The 10,988-nt window shown below is 43.9% G+C and overlaps 1 long non-coding RNA gene across 1 annotated transcript in view; it reads left to right on the top strand.

Moving 5' to 3' along the window:
* Positions 1–10,988, top strand: part of LOC309664125 — a 764,383-nt gene that overhangs the window by 339,824 nt on the left and 413,571 nt on the right. The gene's annotated exons all lie outside the window — the stretch shown is intronic.

Genomic DNA, 10,988 nt, shown 5'->3' with positions numbered 1-10,988 from the left:
GTGAGAAGAATAAAAACAGTAAAGTCGTAAGGGAGTTCAGGAAAAAAAAGACTGGAAAAAGTTGAGCTCTCTGTGAACCTTTTTCTGGGGTTCACCTGTGCGGGCAGGCACCCAGTTTGTTGAACCCTTGGCCTGACTTTACCCCAGAGCCCATCATAGGAGGGGAACTGGTGGATTCTGTAAGCAGGGGCCTGGGAGCCACAAGGCCTGGGCTTAATTTCAAGCCGCAACTCTGCACCTAACTGAGTGACCCTGGACAAGTCATGTGACTTCTCTTGGCCCCTTGGTCTTCCTCATCTGTGAAATGGGTAAGCAAATGAAATGGTGGAGGTGAAAACACCTCATGTGCTGATAAAACGTGTGAAATCACAGTAGGCCCCCGATAAATGCTAGCCCTCTTTCCCTGTCATTTCCCCTCACAAGTGCTATATAAATAAAACATTATTATAAATTAGATCACCTTTATGGTATCTTAAAGCACTGAAAACTCCACGTGCAGGAAAAGACGGAATAAGTCCATTTCCTTTGTTCTTCATCCTAGTTCAGGTTGATCCTTTCTAGAAGTTAGTCATCACCAGTTCAAGACACTAGTGACTCTTTCACTAGAAAGGAAGTCACAGAATGGGTGTTTTACCATTGCCTGGGTGCCGTCATTCCTAAATTTAGAGTGCCGGCCACCAAAATCCAAGTTTCAGTTATTTCTCCACACCCCGACCCCTGACACCTTCCACGATGCTATTTTCTTCTGGTTAGAAATATCCCCACCAGAACATTTTGTTTTAAATTTTAAAAGTCAGACTCACTGTGCTACTTTGAGGCTTTCCACCCAACTTTCAAATTATAGACGACCCAGAACAAGAGTTCGCAGTGCTGGTGTTTGTAATCCTTCTCACCCTGACGACTTACTTGGCAAATAGGAAGTATTTTGTTATCATCATTGCTCTGTGAAAGTCTATAGGATGCAGTCATTACATAAAAGATGTGTATGTGTCTACATAACCAATGTTACAAGAAAGAGAAGTAATTTTGACCTGTGGAAGACAGCAGAGCAATTGAAGCAAAGCTTGGGTCTAAAATCATCTCAGGAAATAGGGCTGGACACCACCTGGGCTGGGGAACTGTCAGAAGTAAGTGTTTACAAGACAAAATAGCAAATTCCAGTCATGACCCGCGGGCAGTTTAGATTTCAGCCGGAATTAAAACCCACATCACGGGAGCACCAACTCATAGTCTTAGCTCTAATTTCAAGTTCTGCTCGTGACAGCCTCGGCATTTCTGTGGACCCCTTTAAATGATCTCCAGGACCCTTCTGGGCAAGTGGCTGGATAGGAAAGTCCACACTGCAAGCTCAGCTCACCACGACTCAGCCTGCCCAGGGCAGTCAGCTGGACTCAAAAGGCGGTGTTTGGCCGAGGAGCTGCCATCCTCTCCCTGCCAAACGGCCTCTCGTGACTCAGAATCTCAAACTTGTTTTAAACAGAGGGGAAAAGTCACTTTCAGGGATGAGGTCCTTGGCCCAACTCTGCTTCGTACAAACACAGTCTATGTCTATTTCGGTGTTCTGGGGTTTTGAAGCAGCTGCTGACTTGTGGCAGGGGTGAATGGATTGATGTTGGCCCAAATTGAAAAGAAGAGTTTTCCACCCTTTCAGTGCTGGGAGATGGAAAACAGAGCATCACCTCATAGGGAGCAGAATGCGACGGGGCTGCAAACAGGGAAGTAAGCGTGGGCTTCGATTTACAAAGAACCAGCTCACCAAAGTCTGAACTTGTGCAAATGAAGACATGGGTTTGGAGTAAGAATTCTTACTCTACAGGAGGATAAAATTTTGATCAATTTGATGCATAACGTTTAGTATATTGAGTATTAATATAATTCATTAAAGGTTGATCTGCCTTGTTTTTGGAGGGGACATACATCCATTACATGAAGCCAGCTTCATGTTCATGAATGTGGTCCTTACCGCCCGTTGAAGGGGAGGGTGGGTCTCCATCCCAACCCCCTTTCCTGCTAGCCACTGTCTTTTGAATCCACCTCAGGAGCCTGTAAGTCTTCCCTGCCGTGTGGATTTCCTTCTTTATCCAGCATTCATCTGACTAAGGCACAAACCTTGCAGATTACTGTTGTCAGCGCTGGGACAACAGTGATTTAGGAGATGATTTTGAATGGGAAGAGAATGAAGAAAACAGATTTGAGGAACAATAGCTCTACGTTTTGAGAGTCAGCTTAGTACAACTCCCCCTGTTCTGTTCTGAAAAGGTAAACACTGAAGTTCCTTCTGTGTCCCTCAAACTCTAGCACATCGATAGAAGTAGAAGTCATACTGCCAAACAAAATCACCTTCCTGCAAAGGAAGCTGCCTTTGCACACGCAGCTCCTGCCCTCATTTATCTGTTCTGCAATATCCGGTGGTCTGTGGAGAGTCCAGACAAGTCAATGAGAGCAGACAGTGGTAAGCGCTAGAGCACGAGCATTCACGTGGTACCATGGGAGTTTAGTAGAAGGCTTCTCAAAAATAGTGACCTCTTGGTGGGATCCTGGAGGACAAAGTGGAATTGGGAACAGCGGGAGTTGTTCCAAGCAAGGAAGGGATGCACCCGTGCAGAAGCGGAGGGGCTGTGATCCCCGGGCATGTGCTGGGCAGCCTCTTCCTCCGGTGGGCCAGGGCAAGTGGAAGGCAGCCTTGCTCATCATGGCGGCCAACTCCCCAGCCCTCACGTCCTCTGCAGGCAAACCACGCTGGCTGTTCTTCTCACTCTTCTTTTAAGCCAAGGAAGAACCAAGGACGAGCCAGTAAATCATGAGTCCAGGGCCTTTCATATCAGAGCTCCTGCGTTTGGCTTGGCTGAAGGGCCTTATTTTCTCAGTCTTCTGATTATCTTAGGTCTCAAGGCTTAGCACAGCGTTACAGGGGGATGGCTAAACAGAAGAAAACAAGTCTAGTTCTTGTCGTGCAAATAAACATTTGCTTGGACATGAAGTAGCTAATCCGTTAGAATAACCAAACGCTTTGTTAGTCTTAACGAGCAAATCTTAGATGATGCAATTAATGTTTTTAAAAATGGAGGAATTGTTTTTAGCAAGAAAATGACCGTGCAATACGTTTTCAAAGAAAGAGTTTTTCCTACCAAAAACATGCAGAAAATAATTGGATCACTACAGTACCCCCAGAGGCTGCCTTTCCCACCATCCATCAGTGAAGGGTGGGTATCTAACGCTGTATCAGGGCACATTATTATTGAAGGGGGCCTAGGGTTTTATTCCACACCCAGTGCAGCAGAGATGTTGGGAGAAACTGAAACAGAAATGAAGGCCTTGGAGCTGCACTTTTACAATCAAGCAGCAGTGAGGAGGGACTTGACTTTCTGGGACTAAGGAAGACAAATTTGGAGGTTCCTTCTGTCTATGAAAATAAATCTGTGTTTTAGTCAATAAAGCTGATGCCATTTAAGCATGAACCCCAGGACATTCCCGGCTTACTGCAGCTTTATGGCTTGTCGCCTCATTAGATCTGTTCAAAACACAAACACGGCATTTCCACATTGCCAGGGAAGCAAATGTGAGCTGACGGGCTGAGTTCAGCTGCTATGGTTTTCCTATAACCCCTACTATTGCTGTGACAAATAAGATCCCCACGAGGTGTGAGTTCCACTACGCACTGCTTGCGTACACATCCGTCTTCTCCAGGTTTGCTATTTGGTTGGTTGAGTTGATCTCACCACCCTTTCCCGCCACGTAACAAAGTGCGTCTGAATCATGCTGGGAGTTCGGTCTGTGCTCTGTGCTACAGGAGGGAGGATTCTCTCTGATGTCAGATAAACATGCTCATGTGTGTGACTTGTTATACTTGAATTCGCTGCACCATTTTGTGTGGATGCATGTATATGACTCCCAGGCTGACTACAATCGCTTCTAAAGCCTTTAATTCCTTTTAAATGGATTCAATATCCTTAGAATGTGCTGTTTAAGTGTTTCTGCATTTTCTACGTGCCATTTTTACAGATCCATTTGTTTCTGATGTGATATGGTGAACAATCATGTTGGTTACTTTTTTTTTTAAGAAAACAAAAGTATATATAAAGCAGATGAATAAATTATTGAAAAAATGGACTTTATGAATCATGTAGCCCACTCTTCAAAAGGAATTTATTTTATTTGTTTAATAAAGTGACTGTTCAAATTATAAGCATTTATACTATCCTTCTAAATATGGATGCCATAATGTTTAAATTAAGTGTGGTTCAATATCTATGTATGTTCTCTAATAAAATATTTTAAACCTCTTTCTTTATACACACAGTGCCCTAGTTCTTCAATCATAAGGCATTGTTAATATGTCTGTTGAGAACTGGAGTGGGTAACTCTTAAGAAGGAGAGTTGATGCCTTCAGTCAGCTATCTAGGGTAGATTTTACATAAGATATGCGAGTTGGCAGTATTCAAGGCACAGACAAAAGCTGAAATATAACTGCATCATCAGGTTTAGAGGAAGGGGAAGTTGATACTGAAGCCAGACACACAAAAATGTTGAATGTGTTCAAGGATAGATGTGCTAAGTAACCCAAAGCCAAGGCAATAGGTTAAGGGGGCTAGTGGTCAGAGAAGGTCTTGCGAAGCACAGTTCAAGGAGAGTTCTTTGATGGAGATTCTTGTCTGACCATGGTCTCAGAACCTGGAAGCCCCAAGACAACACTTTAGCTCCATTCCCTCAATGGGACTCCTTGGCAACATGATGTCATCATTGGGGACAAGAATTCTGGAGTCAAATTGTCACGGGCTCCAAATTCCCTCAACCTCTTGCCACCTATATGATCTGAAACCAGTTATTCAACATCTCTAAATCTTAGTTTCCTCTTCTAAAAAATGGGGACACTTACTGTACATCACTCAGAGGGTTGCTGGGATAATATAATAAAACAATGCATATACAATGCTTAGAAAAATGCCTGACATCTAGTTAGCACTCAGCAATTATAGGTTGTTCCTTTTCCCATTGATCATGATGTTTTTCTTGTGGCCATTGTTTTTGGCTGCCCACAAAGACGAGCATTGCCTTCCTGGTGATAAGAGATCATTATGTTTTTTACCCAAAGTCCTTAGCATCTCAGTCAAATGACAGTACCACATCTCCTATACATGCGGATTTGGGTTTTGCCAAATGATGTCATGTCTTACGGATGCTCTGCTGGTCACGATCCAGCTTCACTCCCTGGGGTCCCACAGAGGGTGTGGAGTGCAGGGCAGAGGCAGGGTGGGAGGTCAGTTGTTCAGGCTTTGTTTTCATGGAGCATGGAACTGGCAAAACGGGTTTGTAAACTAACAGCACGGATTATCCTGATGACTTCTATTCTTAACTCATTTATTTTTTGCCCCAGGATATAGACTCTGGAAGAGAGAGAAAATGGAGATATGGTCAGTTTTGCCATTCATTAGTTCCTATGAAGGTAGAGAAATAGTTTGAAATTGATGACCACAGTGACGTTAGGGACATATCTCTGCTGGGCATTCTTCTATGGCTAATATTTACTATGGGAAGCCCTATTCTAACTAATTCAAATGCATCATCTCATTTAATCCTCATAACAACTCTATAAGGAAGTGCTAGGAATCAATTACCGTGCATTTGTCTGGAAGTAACAGAATACCCAAATAAAAGTGGCTCACGCAATAGGAAATGTGTAATACTATTATCAATAACTTGGCATGAAAACATTCATCTTTGCCAAAATGCCCTGAAATCAAACTGCCTGGGTTAGAATCCTATCCAGTGAAGTGTCAGTAAATGTTTAGCAACCACGTCTCAGGGAAAAAAAATAAACAAAAAAACCCCCACGATTTACAGCATTTGCCAGTTCTTGGGGTGTAAATTCTCCCACAGTGACCCATATCAAGCTGCCAACATGAGGTCATTGAACATGGTGCTGGGGAGAAATGTGCATAATCGTCTCTCTAGAGCCATAGGAGCCAACTTTAGCACACCTGGGATCCCAACCTTGCCCCCTTAGTAGCATGTGACCTAAGCCTACCTGTGTGTTCATTTCCTCAGCTGTAAAGCGGGATAATGACAGTTCCTTCCTCACTGGATTTAATACATGTAAAGAATTTCTGTGCTTATTTCACAGTAAGAAATCAGTGGATGTTAGTTATTATTGCTATCGTCATTGTTAATACAATACTGCTTCACATAGACACAAGGCAGAAGCCATCTCAGAATAACAAAAGTGTTCATCCTTACTCAATTCCTAGAGGAGCAACTCTTCCAAAATATATGTGACAATATTACAATCCCATTTTAGACACTATATAGCAACTTGTTCCTCACCCCCCATTCACATTGAATGTGTTAGTGTCTGTTTCAGACACCAAAGTTTTTCAGTGGTAATTCTACTCCTTTGCATTTTTATCCTAACCAAAGTATTTAATGATTCTATGAGCCAGTTTTCTCAAAGAGCCTCTTCATACCGAATCATTCTGCCAACCAATTATTATGATCTCTTCTGTTTATAAATACAAATTGCCTTCAACAGTGTTTATGAAAAATAAGTATTCTGTTGTGTAGGTGGACCAAAAAACCTGTTATCCCTTCTCACTTTGTTATTATCTTCTTATCATACACTCTTTTCAAAGATAATATATGCACATGATAGACTAAGTAAATAAAAGCACTACAGTGTCATAGGATTGGGATGAGTTTTGGGTCCCTGAAGGCTACCACACACCACCCTGTAGTCTCTTCTCCAGGAACTGTCCACAGAAACGTAAGAGCCAAGTGGGAAACAAAGTACAACTCTCATTAATCCCCAAGAGAACGCTGTTCCCAAGCAAGTTTTCCTACGCTGACTTGCCTGAATCTAAAATGTCCAATGGAATCTAAATGTCCAATCTAAATGTCTTCGTCTTCTGTAGGCAAAGGTACAAGGAGAGAAGCAGACGATCTTCCCACCATCCCCATACAAATAAATCCCGTTGTGGGTATAAGCTGAAAAGTAATAGTTCCACCAACTCCCAGCCTTACTCCCCAGAGGCAACCACCTTTACCACTCAACACATAATCTGTTGAACATCTGTTATATGCCAGCCATCATCACGGGATACATTAATAAACAAAGCAGGGGAAGAAAGATTTGCCCTATGAAGTTTCCATTCTAGAGCCTCTTCCAGAAATGCTCTACACATATGCAAATATATGGATCCTTTAAAAATGTTTATAAAAGGAGAATGAGCCAGATATTCTGATTGGTTACAGTAGATGCATTTTTATAGTTCAGGGATTGAGCAATTGGTCGATCCTTGATTATCTTAGATCTGTAAAGTTTTGCCTTAACAAACACCTGGCAAAGTTAAGAGAGCAAAGTCTAGTCTCCTGCCCTTTGCAAAGTTCCTGTTTGATATTTTGAATATTTTGAATTCTTGAAGTCTAAAACGACTTCAAGAGCTTATTTTAGAGCTTCTAGCATTTCTAGGGGCCATAAACTTATTTCAACAGCGTTGTCACTGCTTAAAATATTTGGGGAACTCTTTTGAGAGTACCTTTGGAATCAATTTCTATGTGGTACCTCTTCCTCCTCCTTCCCGGGTTATATACTTATGACTGTGCATATCCTAGCCTTGACCCGCTAGGTCTTTCTGGAACTTCCGCGGTGCCCTCTGTTTGACTCTGTGTGTGACTGGTGCCAATGTCTCCGCCAGATTGCTCTGTCATCTTGTTGGCCAGACACAAGCTGGAAGAAGGGTTGAATCACTATAAAAAGTTATTCTGAATAAATTCAGTGGAAAACATTAGGTCGATGGTGTTCAAATTTTTTTACAAACAGTTCAGTCCTCTCTGTGGATAAAATCGTACACAGAAGGCCGACATGCAGAACAAAGCAAAGCAGAGCCGTTCTGGAACGATGTGGGAGGCAGGGTAACACCGCAACCACTCAGACACGCCCACTGCACACACGCTGTCTCCCTGGTGGCCCCTGAGGAGCCCCCGTGGGACCCTTAGGACCCCCAGGAGCAGCGTTTAAGCACCACTGAACTACACATTCTTCTGGGCCAGGGGGTGGCTCACCTTCTCGTAGACTTGGCACAAAGCAATCAGCCAATAAAGGTTTCCCAAGTGAGGGAGGGAATCAGGTAGTAAAAGGCTTTTGGGGGGCAAAGTGTCTCCCTAAAGAACTTAGTTTTTAAAGAAGCCTGCTAAAGATCAACAGAGGGCCGATAACCAAAGATAATTGCCCAGCAGGGGCCCATATCTGCAAGAACGATTTGCTGAAGGTTGAAATCCAGAGCCAGCACAAGTTTATGAGGACTGCAGAGGAAAGGGCGCTGACTCTCTTTGAATCCACGGCCTGGGTGGATGGTGTAATGATAACTGATGACAGAGAAGACAGACACTCAATTTCCAGCAGAGAGAATAATCTATTTAAAAACTGGAAAAGTAGCACACTGGTATTGAAGCAGGATTCGCAGGAATTACAGCCAGGGCAGGTGGGGTGGCCACGAGATGCTGGGGCTCAGGAACAGTGGCAAGGGGGCAGGGGAGCCATGGAAGAGCAGAAACGGGGATGGGAGTCTCTGCAGGGCCCAGGGTCCACCATCTGCCTTCCCTGAGCAAGTTCTGAATAAACTGCTGACCGTGACCAGGGACTAGCAATTAGTTAACACTTGTTTACCAGGTACTGTTCTAAATGTTTTCCATACACTACTAACTCATCCAAAGTTCCCAATAAACCTATCAAGTAGGTTCTATTATTTCCTCCCTTTTATAGAAGTGAAACTGAGGCCCAATAGGGCTTAGGGGGTTGGAAAATTTACATACCAGTAAGTGGCAGAGCTAAAATTCGAAGCCAGCCAATTTGACTCTGGAGACCAATCTCTTAACCAATATGCCATGATGCCTCCGGAAGCTAGGCTTTCAGTTTTATTGCTAATAGAGCTTCAAGTTGCAGGAGATAGCTTATACCCATGGGCAACTGAGCTTTGTGAGGGGCTGCCCTATCTGCTTTTTCCAAATTGTCCAATCAGGAAACGTCAGGCAAGCAATGGGCCCCCAATTCCCGTAAGAAGAAAATTCAGGGCAGTACGAAGACCCAGTGACAAAGCAAAGCCGAGGGGCTGATTTCCTGCAAATGGTGGCAAAGGTAGAGCCATGGGCTGGGCAAAAAGTCACCAACTATGACAGTCATTATATGGCTTCAAACACCCTTATATGACAGGCACTTAAGACACACTGCCCAAGCTACTCTTCACAGCCAGCTTTTAGAGCACGTAGTAAGCTCCTTTTACAGATGAGGAAACCGAAGCATAGCGAGGTCCAGCACAGCTCACAGTTTCCCAGCTGCTGCATGCCAGAGTCACGTTTCCTCTCTGCCTCTAATAAACCTCACGTTTTGGAAAAGAAGGAAGAGAAATTTGCTGCAATGCAGAATATTCAAACGCTACCCTAAATTAGTACATTGCCTTTAAAATTCTCCACTGCATATAGTCAAGCTTTTAATAAAATGTTGACTATGGCTTCGCTACAAAAGTATATTCACTGCCCACTGCTGACAATATTCTCTCATTCCAACGTTAGGACATGCGGTTTTCAAATTCAGACAAGATATTTAGAGGTGGGGCATCCCTAGACATATGGTTGCTTAAATACACTAATCCCCAGTTCCCCAAGCAAGCTTCGTCAGTTTAACACTCTCCTACACACAACTGCATTAAGTAGCCCCTGAACTAATTTCATAGTCCCATGAGTGAGCTGATACAATCTGACTTCCTGACTTTCTGATGAGAAAGCCAATGAGAGGCCCGGCACCAATAAAACGTGGACACCGGCATCGAGGCACCAAAAATTATTATTCCTTTTGCAGCCACATTCGGCCTTGCAACTGGAAGCCTCCCTAAGGACTCAGATCTTGAAATCCTCCAGATAGTAAATATTGCTTCCAGAAAAATTTCCTCCTAGAATTCATCTCAGTAACACTCTTTTTAATTACTTGCAAAGACAGCAGCAGAGTTAATACCCTCGCCCCCAGTTAGGTGGTAATTGGAGAGTTGCTGACTTAATCACTGCCTGCTACCCACATCAAGGGCGAGAGGGGTCCTGTCACATTAGGATAAGTATTTAGGAAGGGAACAAAGAGACTCTTTTCTCCAGGCTCAGTACTCTGCAGAAATTTGGGAATACTGAGGTGTGAGAAGAATTCACATTCATACTTGGAAGAGACATCTTCAAGTTATGCCTCCAGCTGGAGGAGAAATACTAGATACTAGAATACCTAGAAGAGAAAATACTAGAACAAAACAGGAAAGACAAGATTCTCATGTCTCTGGTACAGGATCCCTGTGCACTGCTTTGGATCGCAGTCACCTGAGAAATAATCAATAGAAATGAAGAAAACTTTCACTGATCAGCAAACGTCACTTTCCCACCTGCTTAGGGTTAAAAGCTGTCTAGGCAGGCAGGAGAGTCCTCAGCCTTGACCTTGAGAGGCCTCATTTTGGATATGGCAAGAAATCCACGAGGCCAGGGTGACCCTTCCAACCTTCTAGACCACATCCCAGGTACCCTGGCATGCCCAAAATGCCCTGCCCAATTGGCCCTGAGATTGTTTCCAAAGCTTGCCCGGCTTCTTCCCCCGTCTGTCCACTTAAGCCGTGGCCAAGGAGGGCTGTTTACAGGGCTGTGGGCAGAGCTTGGACCTGCAGCCCAGGGAGTTCAGACACAGGCACACACAGAGCTGAAGGTGGCAAGGAAGTGAGCTGCAGGCCAGGGGCCAGCTCTCCAGCACAGGTCTGGGCATCGGAACCTGCCTTCCAGGTCATTCTGAATGTGTGCTTGTCATCGTCGGAGGAAGAACATACAGTCATTCTTGTCATGGTCCATAGCACGGCTGCAAACCTGACTAGCAGATACGGAACCCTTGCTCTTAGGGGAAATACAGGGTTAGGTTCCTGGAAGCCTCTGGTTACAACTTCTGTCAACTGATCAAAACATACCCTTGTTTTATG

The sequence above is a fragment of the Balaenoptera physalus genome (genome assembly GCF_965194825.1).
Source record: "Balaenoptera physalus genome assembly, chromosome: 7".
Classification (NCBI taxonomy): domain Eukaryota; kingdom Metazoa; phylum Chordata; class Mammalia; order Artiodactyla; family Balaenopteridae; genus Balaenoptera; species Balaenoptera physalus.
The sequence above is the reverse complement of the archived record's forward strand: the minus strand, read 5'-3'. Positions and strand labels throughout refer to the sequence as shown.